This window comes from Myiozetetes cayanensis, unplaced genomic scaffold (assembly GCF_022539395.1).
Source record: "Myiozetetes cayanensis isolate MyiCay16 unplaced genomic scaffold, myiCay2020 scf5-8, whole genome shotgun sequence".
In the NCBI taxonomy this organism is placed as follows: Eukaryota; Metazoa; Chordata; class Aves; order Passeriformes; family Tyrannidae; genus Myiozetetes; species Myiozetetes cayanensis.
In genome coordinates, this window is record NW_026087742.1 from 54,014,617 (window position 1) to 54,037,589 (window position 22,973).

A 22,973-nucleotide genomic window follows, 5' to 3' on the forward strand; every position below is an offset into this window, starting at 1 on the left:
GTTGTTCATTTTAAATCACAAAAAAGTCACTTTGAGGTCCTATGGCTCCTCCTGCTGACACATGACAAAAGAAATTTCATAGGGAATTCGAATAGGAATAAGGCAGTCCTTTGAAATTCTTTTCCTTTGCTTAAGATATACAGGCACATATATTTATATGTATGTATACTTATGAATATGTACATTTACGTATGCATACCTGAACAAAAGTCCTGCGAACAGAAGCTTACAACATAAACTTCACCGTGACTTAGACGAAATTTTGAAATTCTTGATTAAAAGCAGCATTCAGCACCTCATGACAGCGTAGTGCTAAAATATGCCTGTAAGAATTGTTACTCTCTTTGCATATTTTATATGCCATGTGGATTTTTCTTCTTTTCTAGATGACTCATATTCATATTTGTTAACAAATTCTCAGAAACAACTGCCACAGGAATGACTCAAAAGACTAACTCAGGAAGGATAATACTAGAAGCAGAATAAATAGATTCAGGAATGCACAGGACATGCAGTTCTCAAGAACATTCCCATAGGGATGTCACAGATATAGTGAAACCAAAGGCATTTTTGTTTGTAGGAGAATGAACCTCTGACAATGAAAATTCAGACAAATATATATAGCTTTATTAGAACATTCAGCAGATTAAAAATCTGAAATACTAGACAAAATATTTTTAAATTTAAATTAAGGTGTCACTACATCATCAACAGAATGATATTACTATAATATAAATATATCAAAAGAAACTTTAGCTTTCTTATTATTTACCACATTTAATTAAAAATCATTCTGTGACCCATACTTGTACAACTTCCTAGACCTCCTGTGTCTGCCAGTGACACTCTACAACTACACTAGGGAATTGGTTCATACAACAATGCATACTAATGAAGTAAGTGACACAGCATTCTCTGCCAGCACAGGAAAAAATGCAAAAATGTTGTTGTCTTAATTGTGTAGATCATTGCAAGTTATAACACATATATTTCTGTACTATTAATATATACTTCAGCTGCACAGTATGCCACATCAATTTGTTAATTCCTTACTGCAAATTTAATCACTTGTCATTGATAGAAAGCTTCTAAGTTGGTTGCATGGCTGTAATAGTTTCTTTTTTTATCCTTTTCCTCCTGTTTTCTCTTTTCAGTGAACAAGTTAGTCTACTCTAAATATCTTTCAGTTAGGAAAAATTATACATGTTGCTTTGAAGGAATGAGATTCCTTGAATCATCCTGAAAAAAAAAAAAAAAGCAAAGAAATTACACATCAAGGATTCTGTAAAAGATCTTAAGAATTAATTTACTGTTTGACAAAGAGATTTTACACTTACTACAACTCTGTTTCTTATTTCTGTATACATTTTCACTTCTGGCAGTTTCATATGCTAAGGTGGCATCTTGTTTGTTATGTATTGAGCAGTAAGTATCACAAAAAAATCCCCGAACACCTGTCAAGAACTTTTAGCTAAGTAACCTTTTTCAGATTTCCAGCTGCAGTACGTTCTCAGGTGATGGGTATGGGTGCTGAAGGAAAAAATGAGGCTACACACACAGACCTGGATTTCAAGACTTGTCCACCAATACTTTTCAGTGTTCCCCTTTTATTCATATTCTCTCACAAACAGCACCCAGTGTTTTTCTTTTAGTCACAGCACCTGTGATGGCCCAGCACCCCTGCCCAAATCCTGGCCACCCTTATGCACCCCACAGGTTCCCAACTCACTGGCTGGTCCCTCTGGGTGCTCACTGCACACACACAGCAGTCATCCCACGGGCACCACACTCTGGCAAGTCCCCCCCAAATACCAGCACAGACCCTTCACTTACCTGATACCTCTCCCCAGACCCAAGGCCCCCTTACTCTCCCGCTTGGGGGTTGCAGGGAAATACAGACAGACACCCCCCAGACACACAGTTTGGAGCAGGTACAGACACTCACTCCAGCAGCCAACCCTCAGCACACAGGCTGTGGTCTGCAGTCCTGATCCAGCCACTGACACCAAGCCACTCACCCACCTCATTCATGCCTGCACCCCTTGGTGTGTGTCCTGAAAACCAGCTCATTTTCAGGACACACACCATTCCCACCCCAGTGGGTGAAAGTTAAAGTCCCCAGTGGCTCAATAACTGATTATGAGACCCCACTGGCCCCAGTAGGTGGCTTCCTCTTTTTCTTACTATCCCACTTTATACACTGAAAAAAATATCCTTAACCAGATCCTTAAAGGAGCAGATACTCTCTTTCTGTATACCTTTACACAAACCAAGTGTGGTGGTTTTTCTGCCGAAAACAGAGAAGGTCTCTCCAGAGACTCTTCTTCTCCAGAGTAAACAACCCCAGATCCCTCAGATGCTCATCATAACACCTGTGCTCCAGACCCTTCACCAGCTTCATTGCCCTTCTCTGGACTTGCTTCAGCATCTCCATGTCCTTGCAGTGAGCTGAACACAGGATTCAAGGTGCAGCCTCACCAGTGACATAATACAGAGGGAAAATCACTGCCCTAATCCTGCTGGCCACACTGTTTCTGATAAAAGCCAGGATGCCACTGGCCTTCTTGGCCACCTGGGCACAGTGCTGGCTCATGTTCACTCGGCTGTCAACTAACAGCCCCAGGTGCTTTTCCAGCAGGCAGCTTTCCAGTTGGTCATAGCAGTGATCAGAAATGCCAAATAGCAGTAGAACAGCAATAAGCAGAAGGAGCAAAGATAATGGTTTGCATAACTTGCTACAGAAACTGAAATAATGTATATCTTGCTGGTGGTAACTTTTGACTCATGTTTTTAATGTACCATTTTTTTTAATATCATAAAATTACAAGGCAATTCTTGTCTATTTTCCAACTGCACTCTCTCTTGATAGGAGAGCTTTTTCAGTGGGACACTCATAGTTGAATAGTATCAAGATTTTTAGCTATTTAGAAAAAAGGTATAATTACCAAGGAAGTAAGTTGCATATGTCTTCTCCTGCCAACATCACCAAGCAACTGCAGAATTATTGCCTTCTTGATTTGAGCTATGCACCTCATTTCAAAGTTTTATTACTCAGTGCCTTTGGTCAACTCATCCCAGTAAAAATATAACTCATTAAAAAAGTCTCTCTGTGGGATTGAGTGGGTTTTTCTGTTTTGAACGAATTGCTCAGTGACTATAAAGGGAAATAAGAAAATTAAAGCTAAAGAGTAAAAAAATGTTATAATAAAAATAGCACATATACCATCTGCAGCATCACAGAGTACAGCTAATGTATGGTATGATCCTGAAAGTCAGAACAAGGCTCAACTGTACTTGACTAAACTTTTCCTCCTACACAGATTAATAGAGAACAATCAATCCAGTGTACTGCTCTTTCAGTAGACTTAATGTACAGTGAATGGATAGTAATTAAACTTTAACTTTCTAAATTGGTATTGTGCTATGAGCTCACTTTTTTGCTACCACCTATAAATTACATTATAATGAATTATTAAAGGGATAAAGGAGGCAGAATTGAGATTAGAATATCAAAATATGACAGCAGCAAACAAGTAGGGCTCTGCTTTCAAAGAAGTGCAGTAAAGAAGAGCACATGATGTTTTGCTGGGAGCAGAGAACAAAGTTAGACATGACTGAAATATTTCAAATGTATGCTAACAAGATAGATCCCCTTTTGGTCTGTATAGCAGAACCAGAGGAAGGCCTTCAGACATGAAGCTGTGAATTACTACAGAAGAAGCTAAAAGCCAGCTTTAGTCATTAATGTTGTAGTAGATTCACATCCCGTAACTAGCAACCTAGATCAGATAATTAATGCATTTGAAAGGTTCCCATACACTGTCATGCTCAACATCTCATGTCATCCTTTGTCCACACTTATTTATAGCTAATTTTACTTCACAGATTTTAATGTTCAAGTTAATTGTCCAGTTTCCTCACACTCCCTTTACTGTCATTAGGAAAAGGCAAGCTTCTACAGAATAACTTTCAAGAGGAGCCTAAATGGAAGAGGTCCAGATTTCCTTTGAGGAGATCAGCTTACTCTGCTGACCATGCAGAGGCAAGTGAAAACACTCCTAGTTTAAGTATCTATCTAAAATCAGGCAGCTCATTCCAAGCCAGTCTGGCCTAAAACACCTATACACTGCTTATTTTTGAAATAATAAAAGGTAAATTCCACTTTCAGTCTCTCTGCTCACAGAGACAGTTTTGCACTGGGAAGGAAGCAATTGGCTTTGAATTACAATGAAATAACCTGGTCCCTAACAGGGCAGGGTCCGCAGCTGGCTCATTTCTCCTTCAGATACCCAGGAGAATTCATCCAGCAGCTAACAGACCAAAGCTTCCAATCTGATACAAAAAGATTTGGACAGACAGAGCTGATTGAAATTGAAAGCCGGACACCAAAGCATGGGAACTTTTGTGTGAATAGACCATGAGCAAGTGATGTGTGAGAATGTGTGTGTGTTTATAACAAAGATTGTAGCAGAAGAACTTAATGCTAAAATCGTAGCAAAAGATGAGGTGCTAACCTTGTCGAGTGGAAAGCATGAGGTCTTTCAAGACAGAGAGGACAGAGAGGAGGCAGCTTAAACTGGAAGTGTCAGAATTAATAAACCATTTTAGTTTATCTCCTCTGTTTGACCCCATAGTGTAGAATTCATTGCTACTGAAGGTCTCCAATGCCAAAATCTAGGTAGGTTCAAAACTAACAGAACAACATAATGGGAAAAAAAAAATCACCAAGAGCTGTTAAATGCAATGACACCCCTCAATTCATAAACCCATCTGTCAGGAACAATTGGAAATTGGGAGAATATTCTGGAAAATACCAAATGCTGACTGTCTTCATGTATTCTTCCTTAGGCTACTGTTGCTTAGCAAATATTCACACTGACACAGCAGGGACACGTTCTGTCTTTCTTGTCATAGTCATGAATTCTCTTACCAGACTGGGAGTTCTCCCTGACATCCTAGAAAATCTGTCACTGTCTCTTCCTAGAGTGAATTTAGATAAGCACGGTAAAAAAGCTCAGACATTCCAAAGAACTATCAAAATTCCCAAGGGATTCCCTCATCTTCAGCTATTCTAACCTTTCTTAGAAAGTAGCTCAATAAAACACAAGCAAATCCTTTCATCCTTCTCCATTCAGCAAGCATTCTACTACACACATGTGTTTTAGAAATTAGCAAAGCAAGGATGATTAGTTGAATCAGGGTTCAAGAAGACACACTTCCTCATAAATCAAAGTTTTACATAGGATCTGGGACTTAAAGAAGAGAGGTACCATTGCGACAATGGTTGATTCTGTTGTGTAACACAGGTCACAGATATTAAATCCTGCTTTGAGTCCACTAACTGTGGTTAAGCCAGAGCACATCAAAAGGATTTAACAACAAAGAGTTAAAAAGAAAAGGGGGACAAAATACTAAACTTTTCAAAGCTGCTGGGAAATGACAGTTCTTAGAGACATAGAAGACAACATACATCAACAAAGTAGTCTAGAACATTAGAGAAACCAAAACTGGAGAGCTGTAAAGATAATTCAGTCTTATGTGTTTAATCAGACAGAAAGCAATAAAGTACACTAACTATGAGAGACCTAGATATTTCAGTTTAAATTATAAACTTAAATTGGAAATGTTAGTTTCCTTCCAAAGGCAACCAGAATACCCAAAGCGTCTGGCTTCTTTAAATAATGCATGAAGAGGGAAAAATTATTTTAATTTCCTTAAAAAAAACAAGCAGAATTTTTGTTAGAACTCTAAATTTATATTCACATTTCAGAAAAATAAAAATGCCTTGAGAGACATAAAATATTCTTAGACTAAAGCAATACATATTAAACAACTCATTTTGGTTTTATTCAGAAATTATTGATATTATATTTAACTAAGACAAACTATAAACAAAGGGTTAAGACATCTAAAAGTTGATATTATGACATCACTTTTACTTTTAATCAAGATTCATTTTAATAAAAGTCTGATATCACAAACATTTTCTTATGCACTCTGAGTAGTCCTATCCACTCCAATAAGAATATTCACAAAGAATATAACCAAGCAGTTATGTAAGACTCTCTGTAGGATTAGTACATCTGGGAAAAATAATTTAACTATTAGCCTCTGGGTGAGAAAACCCTGAAAGGCACTGATCCCAAAAGAGACCTGAACCTCTTAATTGGGAATAAAGTAGATTAATATGTAATATGACAGGAAAACAAAAAAAGGCAATGCAATTCTGATTGAGGTATCATGTCACAGAAATAAGGAGAAAATAATCCTCTCTGTTTGACTCAGATAAGAAAAAGAGTAGCTATAATTAGAAAAAAGTGCCATCTAGTTATGTTATAGAAAATGAAAACATTGAGTTATTATTAGAAAAAATATTCTGATATGGGGAAATATTACATTGTGGCATAATTATTTAGAGGAAATAATAAAAAGCAGAGCAGTACTTAGGAATTTTAACTGCCATCAGACATAATGTTAGAAAAAGTACTCCCAGGACAAACCTTCATTGACTAGAAGGCATGGTACATAGCTTCCTTTTCGTATTTCAATCACTTGTCATTCCATGAGCTTCACAGCTGTGTGAATGGCACTAGGGACTGTGCCAGACTTGGATGTAGTGGCTCACATAAGATACAGACAACACTGTGTCTGAGTGTATTCCTTCTCTCTGGTCAAGGCACCAAGTATGTCTCGTGGCTGAGTCTAACTGTGTCATAACTAAATAACTATAATTACTTACATTAAGCATAATTTAATGTAATTACCTAAATGATCACTGTAAGCTTGTGTCTCAAATTAGCACCTTTTTCCCCCATTCAAAGACAGATGTCCTTTGTGGTAACTGTAAGTGGTTTGGTTTGGGGGTTTTTTCCCCCTTTGGTACAACCTGTCTTTTTTGTCAATTTAATTGGGTAACAGTTACCTGCCCCTCTGAAGTTAGTTCATTAGTTAAAGAATTTTGAATCCAACTGAGACTAAAAAAGACATGGAATGACAGCTCCAAGACTGTAACAGCGCAGAAGACTCAGTTTTACAGCACTTTCTGTTATAAAAATATGGGATTTCCTTTTTTATTACTTCAACAAGTTGAACAATTCCAGCCAAAATTTTCTATGTGCTGTGATTTCAATTTTAATGTTTAAAACTATGAAATACCCTGCAAGCACTGAGAAAGGTTTATCAGAGGTTCTAAGCCCAAATAGACTTCACATTTGCAATCCATTACATGGAATCCTTAAGTCTTTCCACTTAAGAGCTGCTGGAGGCCAAGACAAGATGTTTTATGAAGAAAAGAAAATTAAGAACAAAGAACCTGGTCCACCTCTGTTATCAGAGGCAACCAGTTTCCCCTCAATGCAGAAAAGTGTAATGGTAAAGGAAACCATCTGATTTGACTGGAGAAGTAAGAAACCTAGAGGAGGCAGTGGAGTGAAAAGAATAGACCGCTGCCAACAAAACAAAAAATTAAAAAAAAAAATATCTGGTGAGGCTGGCAGAAGAATAGAAACTGGGAACTCAATTAAAGAAGACCATGACTACTTAGTTATAATTTTATTGGGCAGGAAAATGCTAGAAAGCTGTGACTAGAAAAATGCAAGGCTGAAGGAAGAGGAAACTATCTCAAGAGAGGCAGTTAAGAACATAAACTGTGAAACCCAGAGCACGGTACCGCACTCGCCAGCTAACCAGCTTTCAGCAAGAGGTGGGCTGTAAGCCAGGGGGCCAGCACCTGGCACTAATGAAACTGTGGGGCAGTTCATTCACATGAACCATTATAAACACTTCCCCCACCCTTGGAGCACTGGGAACCAGTGTGCCACAGGAATGAGAAAGTGAGAAATTATGGTTTTGACTTTCCATGCAATGTAATTATCCCTACACAGAGAGATTTAATTTGGAAAGCATGTTGTCTTCAGACCTGTGATTGTGCAATAGGGAAAAGACATATTCCCATGGGTGCCCCAAAGGAATTACCCAAAAGGAAAAAACATGGTGCGTAACAATGGCATTCTGGAATGGACCAAGTTAGGACACTTGAGAGAGCTGGACACGGCAGTGATGAAAAAGAACAGGATCAGGAACTCCAGGTCATACTAAGACTGTTCTCATTTCACCCTGTACCTCTGCACCTGGCAAAGCTTTCTTTAACTTCTTATTTTTCCTGGTTCATATGTTTTTGCTTAATAAACTAGATCACTTGGTTAAATCACCCAGCAAGCACTACATAGAGTGGATACTGTGTGTAGAATCATTGCAGGTAAGATCATCACCTGCAATGAATTTCTACAGCACAACATTAAATAAAAAGAGATATCTAATAGAATCCTCTGCATTGTGAACACAGCAAGGTTTTTTACCTCTCTGCAAGGGCCAGATCAATCTGCCTAGGAAGCATATAAGAGGCAGTCTTCAGCAGCCCTTGGATCAGGTACCTTCTCTCTTTACCCGGTAATATCTGTGGTGGTGGAGGAAGAGAAGTATAACTGCATTTCAAAAGGAAAAGCAATTTAACTTTTTTTCTGTTTCATGGGAAGGTACACTGCCTCTAGCCCCAGGAAACACGTAAGCTAAATCCTCCAATTTAGTGTGCAGCCTCCAACCCCATTCCCACACCCCCTGAAAAATGAACTTCAGCTCATCATTTCTCCTACTGCAGTAATAATTTGTTATAGCAAAGTGATTGTTGCTATAATATTACACATAAAGAAGTAGAAATTTTGTTTGTTCTGTTGTTTAAAAAAAAAAAGGCAGCTTAATAAAGTAAGTCTCCCTATTCTTTATGTTTTATGACTTGTGATTCTTCTGCTTGTCAGCTCATTTCAAAGTCTCCTTATTCTATGAAAATAGCTTATGAGGCAATCTTTAGGAGAGTCTGTAAGGATTATAGAGAAATGTTAGTGGATATATGAAAAAACCACCCTCTACAAACAGGAGGTTTAAACCTGCTTGGCAGTAATAGATCCTTGCACATAAGCTTTTTCTTTTTTTAATTAAAAAAGAGTCTTGCTTGCTCAGACTGGCATACTCTCTATAAGCTGTCAAACCCCATAGCTTGACAGATGCAAGCTTGCTGCTCTCTGTGTCCCCATCTCCAGCCAGCACTGAGTTGAGCAGTCATTCCCAGCGAGCTCAAATGCATCGTATGCAGCGTACATGTAGAGATATATCCATATTCACATCTATCACACAGAACAACACAGACAGTAAACACACAGCACTCACACAAACAGGCAGCCTGATCCTTGTTTGTCCTCTTCAGCTGATCAAGGTTGAAGCCTGTTAGCAGAATGTAACACCATAGGTGACCATACATGCAGATATAAATATGTACATCTGTTATATGTGCAGGTGCAATATTGATCCCTCCAGTAGCTAGCCTAGATACTCAGTCTATCCAGTAGCTGGTCCCTGACCCTCTGGTTTCCCCAGCTGTGGGCACACAAACCTTCAGGCCCCTGAAAGTTCATGGTTCCACTCTGGCTGGTGGTACTAACATCTCTTCTACTCACTGGCTGGTCCAGTTCTAAATTAATTCATGTTTACACATACACCCATAGGATGGATGGAGAGTTCACCCACCCAGACAGTAAAAACAGGGTTTCATAAGAAGATATGACTGTGATAATTAACTGTGATAAGTAACACAAGGCTCAATCAGACATAAGTGTGCTGATGAGCACACTCAACAAGGTCCTTTTAGCCCTTCTTCTATTTTGCCACAGCATTCCACCCCTATCCATGCGTAAACCTCACAAATTGCCACAATTCCCTTAAAATATCCCAAACATCAAAATGCTCTTCCACTTGACTCCCCTGATGGATCCTATTAGCCCTGTGGACAGTAACACAGAATTGTAAAGTAAGGGATAATGTTTCCTAAGACTTACATAACTTCCTCTTATGTAGGTCACTTATATTCAAATACTTTTTTCAAAGAAACCTGAAGCCTAACATAACACAGTAACTACTATCAGCAAGTTAAAAAAAAGGTTTGGATTTGCCTACACCCAAATGATTATATTACTGTTACCATCCTTCATGAGATAAATGAGACAGATACATTCCAAAGAATGTATGTGGGGTCTGGTATTAAAATATCTACTGCAAAGAGTTAAACAATTTCTGCACTGAGATCTAACTACAGATACTTCACCATACAGTCCTGAGGATTGAATATTTGCATTGGTCACAGAGAAAATGGCAGATAAACTGTTTGTAGCGAACCATAAACTTCCCACCTTTTTGTAGAAACTCTCTTGAAAATATGGAATAATCATTGACCATCCCCTTGTGAACATCACATGTAATTAAACTGAAACAGTTGCTTAATAGGTTGTTTTACTTGGAGCTCCTTCTTTATACCCAAATGGTGCAATGGACAAGAACAATTTTTTCTCCCAGAAAGAAGAGTATGTGGGCCTTTCCAAATAGAACTTACATTTACCTAAAAACGTGGGGCTAGTCTGAATCTGCAGGCAGTAAATACTACTGCAGTCTGGTTTGAGTCAACTCACTACTTAATTCTGCTTTCCAATTCATTTCTCAGTAAAACTGCTGTATTTTGATGTAAGACTTTTACTTTAATCTATAAGACTCTAAGTGATTACCTTCAAGTGATAGCAAAGAAAGATAGCTAACAGCCACAGCAGAGAGTAACAAAAGGTCTTTATCTGGATCCCCCTTGCTGTTATCAGGACTTTCTTTGGCAAACAGCCTCGTTTTTTTGAACCCCGTTCACATTTAATCTCTTCCTTCCTCCAGTACACAGATTTGTTTCTGTTTTCAGACATGTAGCAGAGACCACCACTTCTCAGGCTATTTCTCTAGAGGAGATTGCAGTGATTAACTTCACAGCCTCTGCCTTCCTCTCTCCTTAAACCATGCCATGGAATACACTAGACAGATAATAACCAAACTTCATGCTGCAAAGCAACCAGGAGGAGGGAGATTTCATACTCCTGGATACATGAACCGTTTAGGTACTCAGGAAAATGAGGCCATTTGGCTTTGAATAGAGAAAGAGAAATGCATCATGATCAGAAATTATTACTCTTCAATCTCTAGTTTTCTTTCTTTTTCTTTTACTAAAAGCTGTCCTTTCTGAGCATGTATCATGCTGCATAGTATTAAAGAGAAAGGAGAGATAAAGCTTCCTTATTCCATCATCTGAGCCCTCCTAGGAAATCATTCTTCAAGTCCATGACGTGAATTCATCAAACACATACTTGGCTCTTGATCCTGAGCAGCTTGCAATTACAAAGGATCTTTCAGCATCTACAGGTAGGTAAAGGAATAATAGAGAACAAGATTTTTTAAAAGTTACTAAAAGCTAACATTAAGGAAAACTATTTCCTACCAGAATTTAAAGATTAAATCATAACAGTTCAATACAGTCCTATAAATATAAGCTTACTGAATGCTGTATTACTAATATGTGCAGTAAATGTCAAAATATCTCTTTATTTTGAGGTGATAAAGGTCAAGTCTCTGAGCATTTTCAAAGCAATGATGTTTCTCAAATAGTAAATACATTTGCATTTCTGTTTTACATTTTTACAGCTTCAACAAATTTAAATTTATCTCATTAAAAGATTTGCAAAATATTTTTTTCAGGACAACTGACCATAATATGAAAGGGGGAGACACACACTTCTATATGTAAGTGCTGGTGTATAATTACATATATATATGGAGATATTTAGAAAATACACACTTACGTGTGTATGTCTATATGTATTCACACAGACATATATGCACATTTACATATGTGTGTGTGCATATACACAAGGTTCTCTGTGCTTCATATAATTTACCATTTCCTTTTCCCTTATGGAAAGAATCTGTCAAAAGTTCCTCCATGAAGCTGAGTTCTGAGACAATTTTTTTAAAGTGAGCAAGTGAAAGTTCAACTATTAAAACAATAAACTTCTAATTGTTTCCCAGAAAAATCCTAAATCACTTTCATTGCCACAATGGAAATTTTAATATACTATAGTTGTCTAGGAATTTGCGATAAAGCAGTATCTTTCCAATAAAGCACTGTCTTTTCCACAGGCAACCAACAAAACTTATCCAGAGTATTCATTGTTTTAATACTCTTTTCCAGACATTGTGGATAGAAGATGACATCCATGGAGGAGCTGCATTCATTGTTAGATCATAGATGATAGCTTCCAGCAACGTACACCATGGCTCTGTAATTCCAGAAAGGAAGACATACGGGAACACAGCTTTTCTTTCAGCCCAGCAAATCTGTCAACATTTCATTCTGCAGACAACTTAATCAGAGAAAATCATAGAGTTCCTTCCTAGCACCCTCAGTCGCTATTTTTATTCTTTTTCAATTCTTAAGACGTCTTGTTCACATAAGTTCAGAAAAGCCTTTAGAGACCTTTGATACTCCCAGAATTACAGCTTGAAAATCACTGCTTCCAACCACAGCTCTTTCCTTGGCACTCTGCTCACATAATGTTCTGAAGTGTGCTGTGTCATTTGGAGGGTAGAGCGTAAAACTGAGTGACAAAAAGGATTAGAAAAGGAAAAGAGGAGATTGTGACATTGAAGTGGGAGTTTTAAGTGAGAGCAGACAGATAGATTAGAAGAGGCCTGATTTTTTTCCTGCACATCATCAAGCTTTCAACAGCAGAAGAGGAAATATTGTCTCTTCAGATGGACTATTGCCTAATAGATAAGGCAATTTGTGGAAGATGCATATATGATTCCCATCAAATGGAGAAGGGATTTTCAGGTTAACTGTGAATGCTCTCACATCATTAACACCTTCTCCTGCTTCTGATCTGCAACACTTTAAAAAGGGGAAGATAAGGAGAAAGTTAAGTGTCTGGAATCCAGTCCTCCTTTGGCAAGTGGTAGGTACCAGCACAAAAACCAAGAATAAGATATTTCTGGGCATTTTTGAAATTTAGGCACTGTCCAGAAAACCACATCTTTACATCAGGTAGAAAATGAATGGATTACAAGCTTGCACTTTAATGATGACATTTTACCGCAGCTTTAGCATAAAAGATAGAGGGTTTTTTGCATCTCAACCTTTAGGACTCTCCCAACATGAGCAAATTACAACATTCATCAGAACTCTGCAATGAAATGCACAGCTTAGGGACAGAGCACTAGGACAGATAAAAGCTAACCATAGTGTCAACAAGTTTAGGCAATGTTTAAGTCGTTACCTTTCAGAGGCATCACACATTAAATAACTTACTATCCACTGAAACCACCTGGAGTTACTTCACAGCACTTAAATATGTTGCATAGCAACTCACCTGCTCTGTGGCAGCTGACTGATGCTTGTTTTGCCCTTCTGCTGCCATGACAGTGCTGGCATTAAAATGTAATCAATACAATTCTGTGTGCGATCTTGACCTAGCTTCAGAAAAGCATATAATTGGATTATCTATTGAATTGTAACCTCACAACAACTGCAGATGGGGCTTTTTTGTATCTTACTCAGTCAAGGACAGGTGAAGTATGAGAGCATGTTATTGAAAACAGGAAATTTTATTAATAAGTCTACATTTAATGCAATTCAGTATGACCTCAATCTCCTCAGGTCTGGAATTTTAGCAGAGTAACTTTGAGGACATGAATAAAGGAAAAGAATTAATGGAGAAAATCCAGTCTAAGAATAGTCTTCTTTTCCTACTCTCCCATCCTTATCTCCAGGAATCTTGAGTTTTTCCCTCCACACATCCTACAAAGGACTGAAGAGCTCATTAACTATCAGATAACAAAATGCAGTCATTTAGCCTCTGGCACTTAAATAAAAATTAGGAACTATGTTAGCACTACAGGTTTCAAACTGTCTTTTGTGGCTTCCTTGCATTAGTAGCACAAAACAAACACCAAAAGTATTTATCTAAAGTTTACCCCACCAGCTTGCCAGTCAAATTATTTATGAACTATTCCTGGCTCCTGAGCTGAGTACAATGCCTAAACTGGGACCCATGAGTAAAACCTTTTATCTTTATTCAGAGTTGCTACCTCTATTTAGGGCTGGGGCAAAACAGAGATCTACTCTCTTTTGAAGGACAATGCTGTTGCCACACTGTTCCATAGGGACACTGATCTTAATAGTCATACTTACAAGAGGTAATTACATAGGACTGGACTTTTCCCGAGTGCTTTAATTAATGTGTTTCCAACAAGGACAAAGGCAATAGCAGTGGAACTACTACAAAAATTTAAAAAGAAAAGCCACAATCAAAGCATTATCCTCCCCTAACCTCAAGCAGTTGAGACCAAAAAAAAAATGGTTCAGAGCCCTTGATCCAGAGGGCAACTTCCTTCTCTTTTGCATCTTTGTTTCCTTCTAAAAGACTTCTTGTCCATATAACACATTGTGCAAGCAACACCCCTAAGAAGCCTTGGTGGGGGCCTGGTGTTCAGCCAAGGTAAACCCATCACAACAGAGAAGCTCAGATAACTGTTTTGGGACTAAGATTTTCTTTGACAAGATACATGTGCATCTAGTCCAATGTCTTTCCATTTCAAATAAGACATGAAGTCTATGAGAAGAAGAAGAAAGGGGATTGTGCTCTCCTTTTAAACTTCACACTATGACTCATTAGCACACAGCTAGGCACTGTCACAGCACTCCATGCTGACAAGACAATATCCCAACACATCACAACCAGAGAACTAGCTGTTAAGGCTTAATTTAACTACTACCTTATCCCATAGCCAGCTTTGTTTTTCTATATTTACTCTGTATTACAAGAAAGAGCAGTTAACATCCCAATACACATTTTATTGCTGGGCTATGGCAGGAGCCTGTAGATGAATAATTCTAGCTTTTAGAATATGCCAGGAAGTATTGCTGTGAAATAGTCATGCAGGCAATTGGACAAGAAATGCAACAAAAGAGTGAAATTCCAGGATGACCATCAAATCCACTCTGTTATTATGTTGTTTATACCAAAGCCCATGGCTCTGCTATTGTTAAGGGTCTTGTCAGCTTTTCCATTATATGTTCCTATTTTCAGGGATTTGTTGGTCACAGTGATTCACTCCAGGCAGAGTGGAAACATTAGGAGACTAAAATTTGGCCAAAGGCAAGAAACATTGTTTACAGTTGATAGATTCACAGCTGGACCAACTCTCTGCTTTAACAATGTCAAAAAATAGAGATGTAATCATGTCTTCCTATAAAATGAAACAATATTAAGAACAATTTTTTTTTACAGTGTCAGAACTATTAAGAGCTAAAATGTTGGTGAACAAGACAAAACCTAGTCAGAGAAACATGGTCATTCATGCATCATGATTGTTTGCTTTCATCCCCAGCTCAGAATTACAGGGTAGGAGCAAGAGTACTTTGATATCTGCATCCACATAGTCAGACTCTGCACACACAGGTTGGCTTCAGCACACTTTGAACACATCCAAGTATCTATTTCTATGTCCTCTGAAGTGGTAACAATCTAGGTAAAATCGATGGTCCTAAGCTGTAAACAGAGATCCAAATATCCACAAGCTTTGGATAGGTTCACACTTTGGTTCACATATCATAACTGATACAAATGAGATCACCAGGATCTATGAAGCACCTCCAAAAATAAGAGTCATGATTGAAGCATCACCAAGGTATACCTGAAGATAACAATTCTCTGAATTTTTTAAATTAACTATCTTATTAAAAGATGAGTAATAAAATATCTGTTAAACACAGATGCATGTTTTCCTTAATTTTTAATGACCTTCAAAGAAAAATTTCAAATAAAATCCGTATTTCACTTTTGCAAAGAAGCTTTTCCAATGCTGATTGATTTTTTAAATCTGAGTGATATCTACAAAATATGGAAACGTTGATTAAAATCAGGTTTATTCAAAAATAAAAAATGAGAAACATACATATAAAGCACAAGCAGCTTTAAAAAACCCGCACATTTCTAAATACCTTCTTAATTTCAGATAAGTAAATGTAAGCTTTAAAGTCATAGATAACTGGATTTAAAAAGCTTACCAGGATTTCTTTACTTATGTATATACATGGTACTCTTGCCAGCAAGGAAAAGAATGTAACACAGGGCTGGGAATAAGGATGCCAGGTTCAGTTTCTGGCTATGCTGTCCACTGCCTATGTGACCCCAGAGAAGGTATCCTTCTATAGAATGGTGTCATGAGATCTTCAGAGACAATAGGCAAAAATTTCATTCTTTTAAAAAAAAATAAAAGATGAAGCAAGCCTAACTTCTAACATGGAAAGACTTACTCCCCACTTTGCTCTGTAAATTAAGTGACATCATCAACTGTTGGGGAGATACATGGAATCATCTAAGCTATGAAAAGTACATCTTTAGTAGTCCATAAGCACATTAAGAAGCATTCACCTGAATATTTTGATTGCAGTCCATTCCTGCAGTACTCACAAAGACAAGCTATCCCAAAGCTTTTATAGAGAGTGGCAAATCCACTCTCTGGACAAAGTGCAGCATTATTAGAGCACCACAGTCATCCTGTTAGATTTGAAACCTGTGCAGTTATTTACAACATCTTTTCAGCTCACCTCCAAGTTCTAAACCTTAAATCTTTAGTTACTGCAGAGATCTATAAACACTGTGAAGTCTCATGTATCATGCAGTAATTTTGGCAGAGCAGCAGGAGACACTATAATTGCCTCAGCAGAATTCCTTCATTTATGTGTCTACATCACTGAAGAACTTGCAATTATTTTTAAATGTTTGCTGGTGGGTCTTTTAAAATATATTTATAGAGCTAATGTTTTGTGCAGCTTAAAAACTATAAACAGTACAATCTGCTCATTATGGTTTTGTATGTTACACTTCACTGACACCACAATGTCTCTAATGGAAAGGAATCCTGGTACTTTTATTGCCATATGAATTTTAGCAGAGTTCCCAGACAAGACAGGTGCTGTTCTCCAACTCTTAAAAGAGTCAGCATGAGCTGTTGCAGTTCTAGTGGACTACTAGGATGAAACAGAAATTACAAAGCACATAGGATATACAAAACAAAAAAGTTTTTTGTTTTGTACCTCTTGCACGATACCCATCAGACAAGCCATTGTGCTGCAATTGCCTTCTTAATATCTCCATGCTCAGAATAATGAAGAATAGTTATCTATACTACTGTCTCTTTAAGTGAAGAATATTAAACATTTTGATAGCTTTAATGTACTTTGCTGTGCATACTTTCCTTTGTCAGGACAAATTGGAAGTAAATAATATCAGTAGAGTATTAAGAAGAATGAAGAAAAATTCATTTACACAAACTTACAAGATTTCCTTTGGTTAACAACTTGGCAGACTAGGCAAGTTTCACCAATAATAATTTTCCTCACAGCTGAGCAATTCCTGGTACAACTGGAAATTTTTTTAATTATGATTTCAAGTGCCTCCCATGTAACACATTAATAACTTAAAAAGGGTAATTCCTTCTAAATCCCAAAAGAAGCCTCAACATTTGCAGTGGGCTGGGAAAAGGAAAAGGCTACAGAAAGTTGCTTTGGGGAGTAAAAACAAGATGCACCATTCACGGTTTATAAGAAATTGCCACTGTGGTTAAAAAGATGCATTTCAAAGCAACGAATCATGGAAAAGGAAAGAATCATGACAGAGAGTCAACAGCCCCCTAAGTCCTTGTTCATCAGCTGACAGTCAGTAAGAATGGGCTTAGATGATTACTGACATTTAAAGGACAAGAACAAAGACAACCTAACTTGTTACTCTAAATAAATGAACTTTCTTGAAGAAGTTAGTGTTTGCATCCAACTTATAATATGAGACTTTTGAAACAATATGCAGCTGATGCAGGAAAAATACAATCAAAAGTAACTAGGTTCATTAGACAAATTTCAAGGTAAGCTAGTAAAAAAATCCAGTCTGAAAATAATGAAATTTGTAAAGAAATTAAATTGCCAATAATTACATTTTTTAAAGCAGCTGAAAAATTACAATAGTCACAAAAGTTCACTTATAATTACTGACTATTTTTCCAACATGTCTTGCCACATCTAACTCATTTCAGATGAAATGGAGGGCTGTAGAAACCTATTGCAAAACAAACCACTAATTCACCTTCATACACTTTCCTGTAAAATCACTTGAGCTTTCCAGTTAGAGTGCTTCTAAAGCACTCGACTCCTCAAGACTCAGCACCTGAAATCTCAACAGAAAATTAAAACTATTCATGAATTAAATTGAACTATTTTATTTTAACTCTAAAATAATTAAAAGCAAAACAACCAAGAAAGACCAAAGCAGTCAACTTCAAGCATAGTCAATTTCCCTTTAGAGTACTTTTAAGTTGTTGGATTGTACTGAAGGCATCTATTAAAAATTGAAGTACAATAAAGGGAATAATTCCAGAATAATATGATTCTAAAGCTGTAATCAGTTAAGAAGCAGTGAAGATTTTTAGCCAATCATACTCAGAAATCAACAGAAAATTCAAAATACAATGAGTAATATTAAATTCTGAGGTGTATTTAGCACATCCTTTTCTTGATAGCAATACTGAGGGCACTGATTAAAAATACAGGAGAGCACAGGAACGAGTCTGGCACACACCCACGTGCATCTCTAAACCCATTTCTTCTGCTGCAGGGGAGCAGATCTGCACTGCACTGCAGGGAAGAGACAGCCCTAAAAGTGGGATAGTTATTAAAGAGGATTACTGCAAGTGCTGGGGAGCCCTCCAGTGGGACACAGTTATTACAGCAATTTCACCACTTCTCCACTGCCTCTGAGCAAAGTACATCGATGTTTGCCGCACAGATGAACTCCCTGGAGAGCCAGTCTCATCTGGAACAATAAACATGCTGTTCCAAATCACATGAGGGAATTATCCAGCACATGTAGAAACCAGCATCAGAAAACAATGAAGCAAAACCGCTCAATTACTCTAAAGCTGTGAGCCTGAGTAGGAGGAACAGAAGCTCTTTGGTCAGAGCATGTCCTTGAGTTCACGAGGGTCAGGTTCAAGTCCCTGATCTACCATGGGGTTAAGCAAATCATTGTGTGATCTACCACGGGGTTAGGCCAGAACACCCTTTTTCTGCTGAAGGACAGAGATCCAGTTGTACAGGAGAGTATTTGAAAATAAATACAGTAGAGGCAGTTGAAGCCAGGCTGCCTACATTTATAGATACGTAAATACGTAAATACTGCAAAAGCTTCAAAGCACAACCAGCCAGTTCTCCTCTGGTTCATCTCTGAATCCTCGCCTTATTTCTCAGTGACTATTGCTGCCTTTCTCAGGAAAGGCCATTCACTGTAATGAGTCAGAACACATCACAGAAAATAGAACTATTTTGTAAGAAGTACCTGTGGATTAATGCCGACATTGATCAGCACTGATCAAAGCATGGTTCAGCTTTCATCCCTCTTGTGTCAGGCCACACAATGAAGCCCAAACTGAGGTCCTAAGCCAGAAGAGAGATCTCAAGCAACATGGGAGATCTCCACAAGAGATACCAAGGGATTGTATCAGGCAGCTGGCACTACCAGACAAATTTACAGTGTCCATAGCCCAAGGGAAGAGTGCTCCTGTGAGGATACCGTATTGCAAAGCAAATTTCATACTTCTGGTTGCTCAGTCTTCTCCATTCAATTTGATTTTGCCTCATACTGCTTTAGAAAGGGAGTTTGTGTCTAAATAACCAAGGAAAAATGAGGTCAAATAAATAGAATTTGAGATTTTTTGCTTTTTAAGTATTTGGAGGCATGCAGTTTTCCTAAAATAGTCCATGCAGTAGGATCAAGTTAGCTTTTTTGTGCTCCATTTCTCCTATAATTCCAGATTTCAACTTGACCTCCAATTTCTTTAGTCACTTCAGAATACAAACCCTTCCACTAGTGTAAATCACACAACTTTCAGTTCTCAGTCCTCACGCAGACATCCTCTTGACTTCAACATAAAGTACAAGTATATTCAAGTGGCAACAGAAGAAAATCTGTACTGTTGTACTTTAAATTTCATGGTTCACAAAGTAAAAAAGCATGTAAAATTATTCCTGAATATTTCTAAAATGCCAAAATTATTAACAAACTAGGCTTGGTTCAATTTGCAATTTTTTTTTAAAGCACAGAAAATGTTGTTAAATTCTAAGAGCAAAGTGGCAGAACATTGGCATTTCAAAAAGAAGGCAAAGACTAATTACTAAGAAGTCAAAGGAAAACTGTGGTTTTGTTCTACACTATCAATCTTTTCCATTCCTCAAGAACTAGAGCTAATTGTATTAAAATATTTCATTAAGCCTTGAATTTTCAAAGGTTGAAACAAAATGTTCAGTGTTTAAATGCTCACAATACAGGAAAAATAAAATAGTGTAATCAGTATAATTACAGAAAAAGAATAAAGAAACTTTTCTTTCATTGATGTCAAATAAAATCTAACCTGTGAAAAATGAATGGTTACATCATCACTGTATCAATTTACTAATATTAATCTAGAACACATTAAAAAAAAATCATACATATACAAATAATCTCTTCTAAACTAAACCAAACTCAAGGAAATACAAAGAAGTGAGTTATAGGGGAATAAAAAGAGCCTTATTTCACTGTATAACATAAAGTTTTAATTTCTTATCATATTCTCAGCACATGCATGCAACGTATGGCAGAATACCCCTGCCCATAGCTTTAATTTACAGAATAATTAATACCTTCTATTGGGTGGTTATGCTGCATAGCATCCCACTGTTACTCTAACAAAAGAGCACTCTAATACAGAGAGTAAACTCTTCTAATAGAAGAGTATACTCTCATAGAAGAGTATTTAAAATAGAAATTAAGGTAAATATATGCATTATTTTAAAAAGAGATCACACTGAATAGCTAATTTTAAAATTAATCTTATAATGAAAACTGTCTGATTTTTACAGAGTTTACAGTTTTACAGAATAACTTCTCTGCTTGAGGGGAAGTGGAAGCAGGGCAGCCCCATTCTGCTATCAGACACAGCAGAAAATGAGCATGCACACACACATGTAGACTCTCTATCTCTGGGGCAAAAACATTGAATTTTAAATAAAAATTGAAAATGTTTAACTTCATTAAGCTATTGAACACACCTGTCATATGGGTGTGATCAAGGAAAGGAGATGTGGCATACAGTGGCTTGGCCCTTGAAGGACCAGCTGGGCATTCCATCATCTTTCCTTCCAAAATTCAGCAGGACCTGGTGAAATCACATTCTGACATGTTCCTGAATGATATTTTGGCTTTACCTGTTGTGCGGTCTGTACATAGCAATGTCCTGCCACTACAAAATGCAACTACCAGAAGGAAGTTGTTCACCACACACTTGAGGCTCAGACTCTGCCTGCTGCGAACACAGGAAATAATCTACACTGAAACATTTCTCACACTAACTCAGGTAGGTATTTAAGGTAGGTATTTTATAAACTATTCACATGAAAATAAACATTGAAGTCTGAACTCATTTAAAAAAAAATTCTAGAAGCTAATTTTACTTATGCAAAACCCTCCCCTTTTTTGGCAAATAGAACAGTTTTACCTTACTTTGTATCACTAAGACTTAAATTTGCAACATCATTAAACACTAATCATTAAACATTAAAAATTTTTAAATGTTTTTCAGACAGCAAAGAGAAAAGTAATTTTGTTCTTTTTTCTCAAGTTAAAAAAAAATCTTTAAATTTTGAACATAACGAAGTATGCCACAAAATCCAGAATGATGTGTGAACAACAAGGATGGCAGTCATCAGACAAAGCATAGCATCACCCATCAGGAAGTCTGATCAAGGCAGTTAGTAGGAGTTAACTTGCTTGCAGACTGATCAGTTACATCATATGTTGTCTTAATACTTCATTGATTTATTAATATTAAGTTGCAGTCCTGTTAGTAGGAGCATTTTGGAGACGCTGATGCTTTCTGCTTTCACTGGACGAACTGCTCTCTGAAAGTGCTCTGCGGTAGATGAGATGATTTGTAGTCTAGAATATGCCAAGTTTCTAACTTTTATTTGATATACACAATAATACAATATATGCTACAGTGATTCTGATAACAATTTAATTCCAGATCGGGGTCAGGCAGAAGCAAGGAGAGAGGCTGCAGGGAATCGAGTTCTGGGAGTGCATGGAGCCATGATGAGGGTATAACTCATGTGGAAAGAGCTTGGAGTTGATTTGTACTTATTTTATCTGTGACCTGCTCTGACCCTCAACAGCATAATTTGGTCAAAAAGTTCACTTGGAGTCCTCTCATTTCAAAATCAGCAACAAAACAAGAAAGAAATGTATAACCTGAGGGACTGTCAGTTGGTTAAACTGCTTTTGCTAAACTCACTTCAGTAGAGTTTGATACTAATTTACACCAGCTGAGAATCTGCCCTGATATGTTTAATTTACTCCTGAAGACCTTTAAAAAACTTACCACATTTACCTAGTAATTTTCTCCAAACTTTTGAGGTCACTCCTACCTATTTCTGAGCATCTCAGAAATATCAGAATGGGAATGAATCAGAATGGGAATAGTACAGTTTCTCTACGTGGAAAGAGATCAGTTCTTCCTAGTATATGAAGGTTTCAGTGAACAAACTGATGATTCCATCACTGTGATCATCATGGCTAGGCTTCGCGAATGAAGATTTGAGGAGGGCTCTACCCACGCTTGCTACAAGCACGCTGATGGCTAAAAAGGCCAATGCGAGATAGACAAGTCCGGTTGCAGAAGGCACAGCAGAAAGACTCCCCAGGAGATACAGACGAGACGCGATTCTTTCTGCGTTGTCTTTTCTCCTTGAGAGTGATCCTGCGTGTGTTCTCAAAAGCAGCAGCAGCGTTATAGATGGTGTGTCTCCAGGCCTCCCGACTGGAGGCCAGGGTAGACCAATGGTGGTGATCAATATGGCCAAGGCTGAGGGATTGTTTCAGGCAGTCCTTGTATCTCCTCTTCGGGGCTGGTGGTTGTAAAATGACCCATGATTCAGATCCATATAAAAGAGTAGACTGTCTACTTTTATG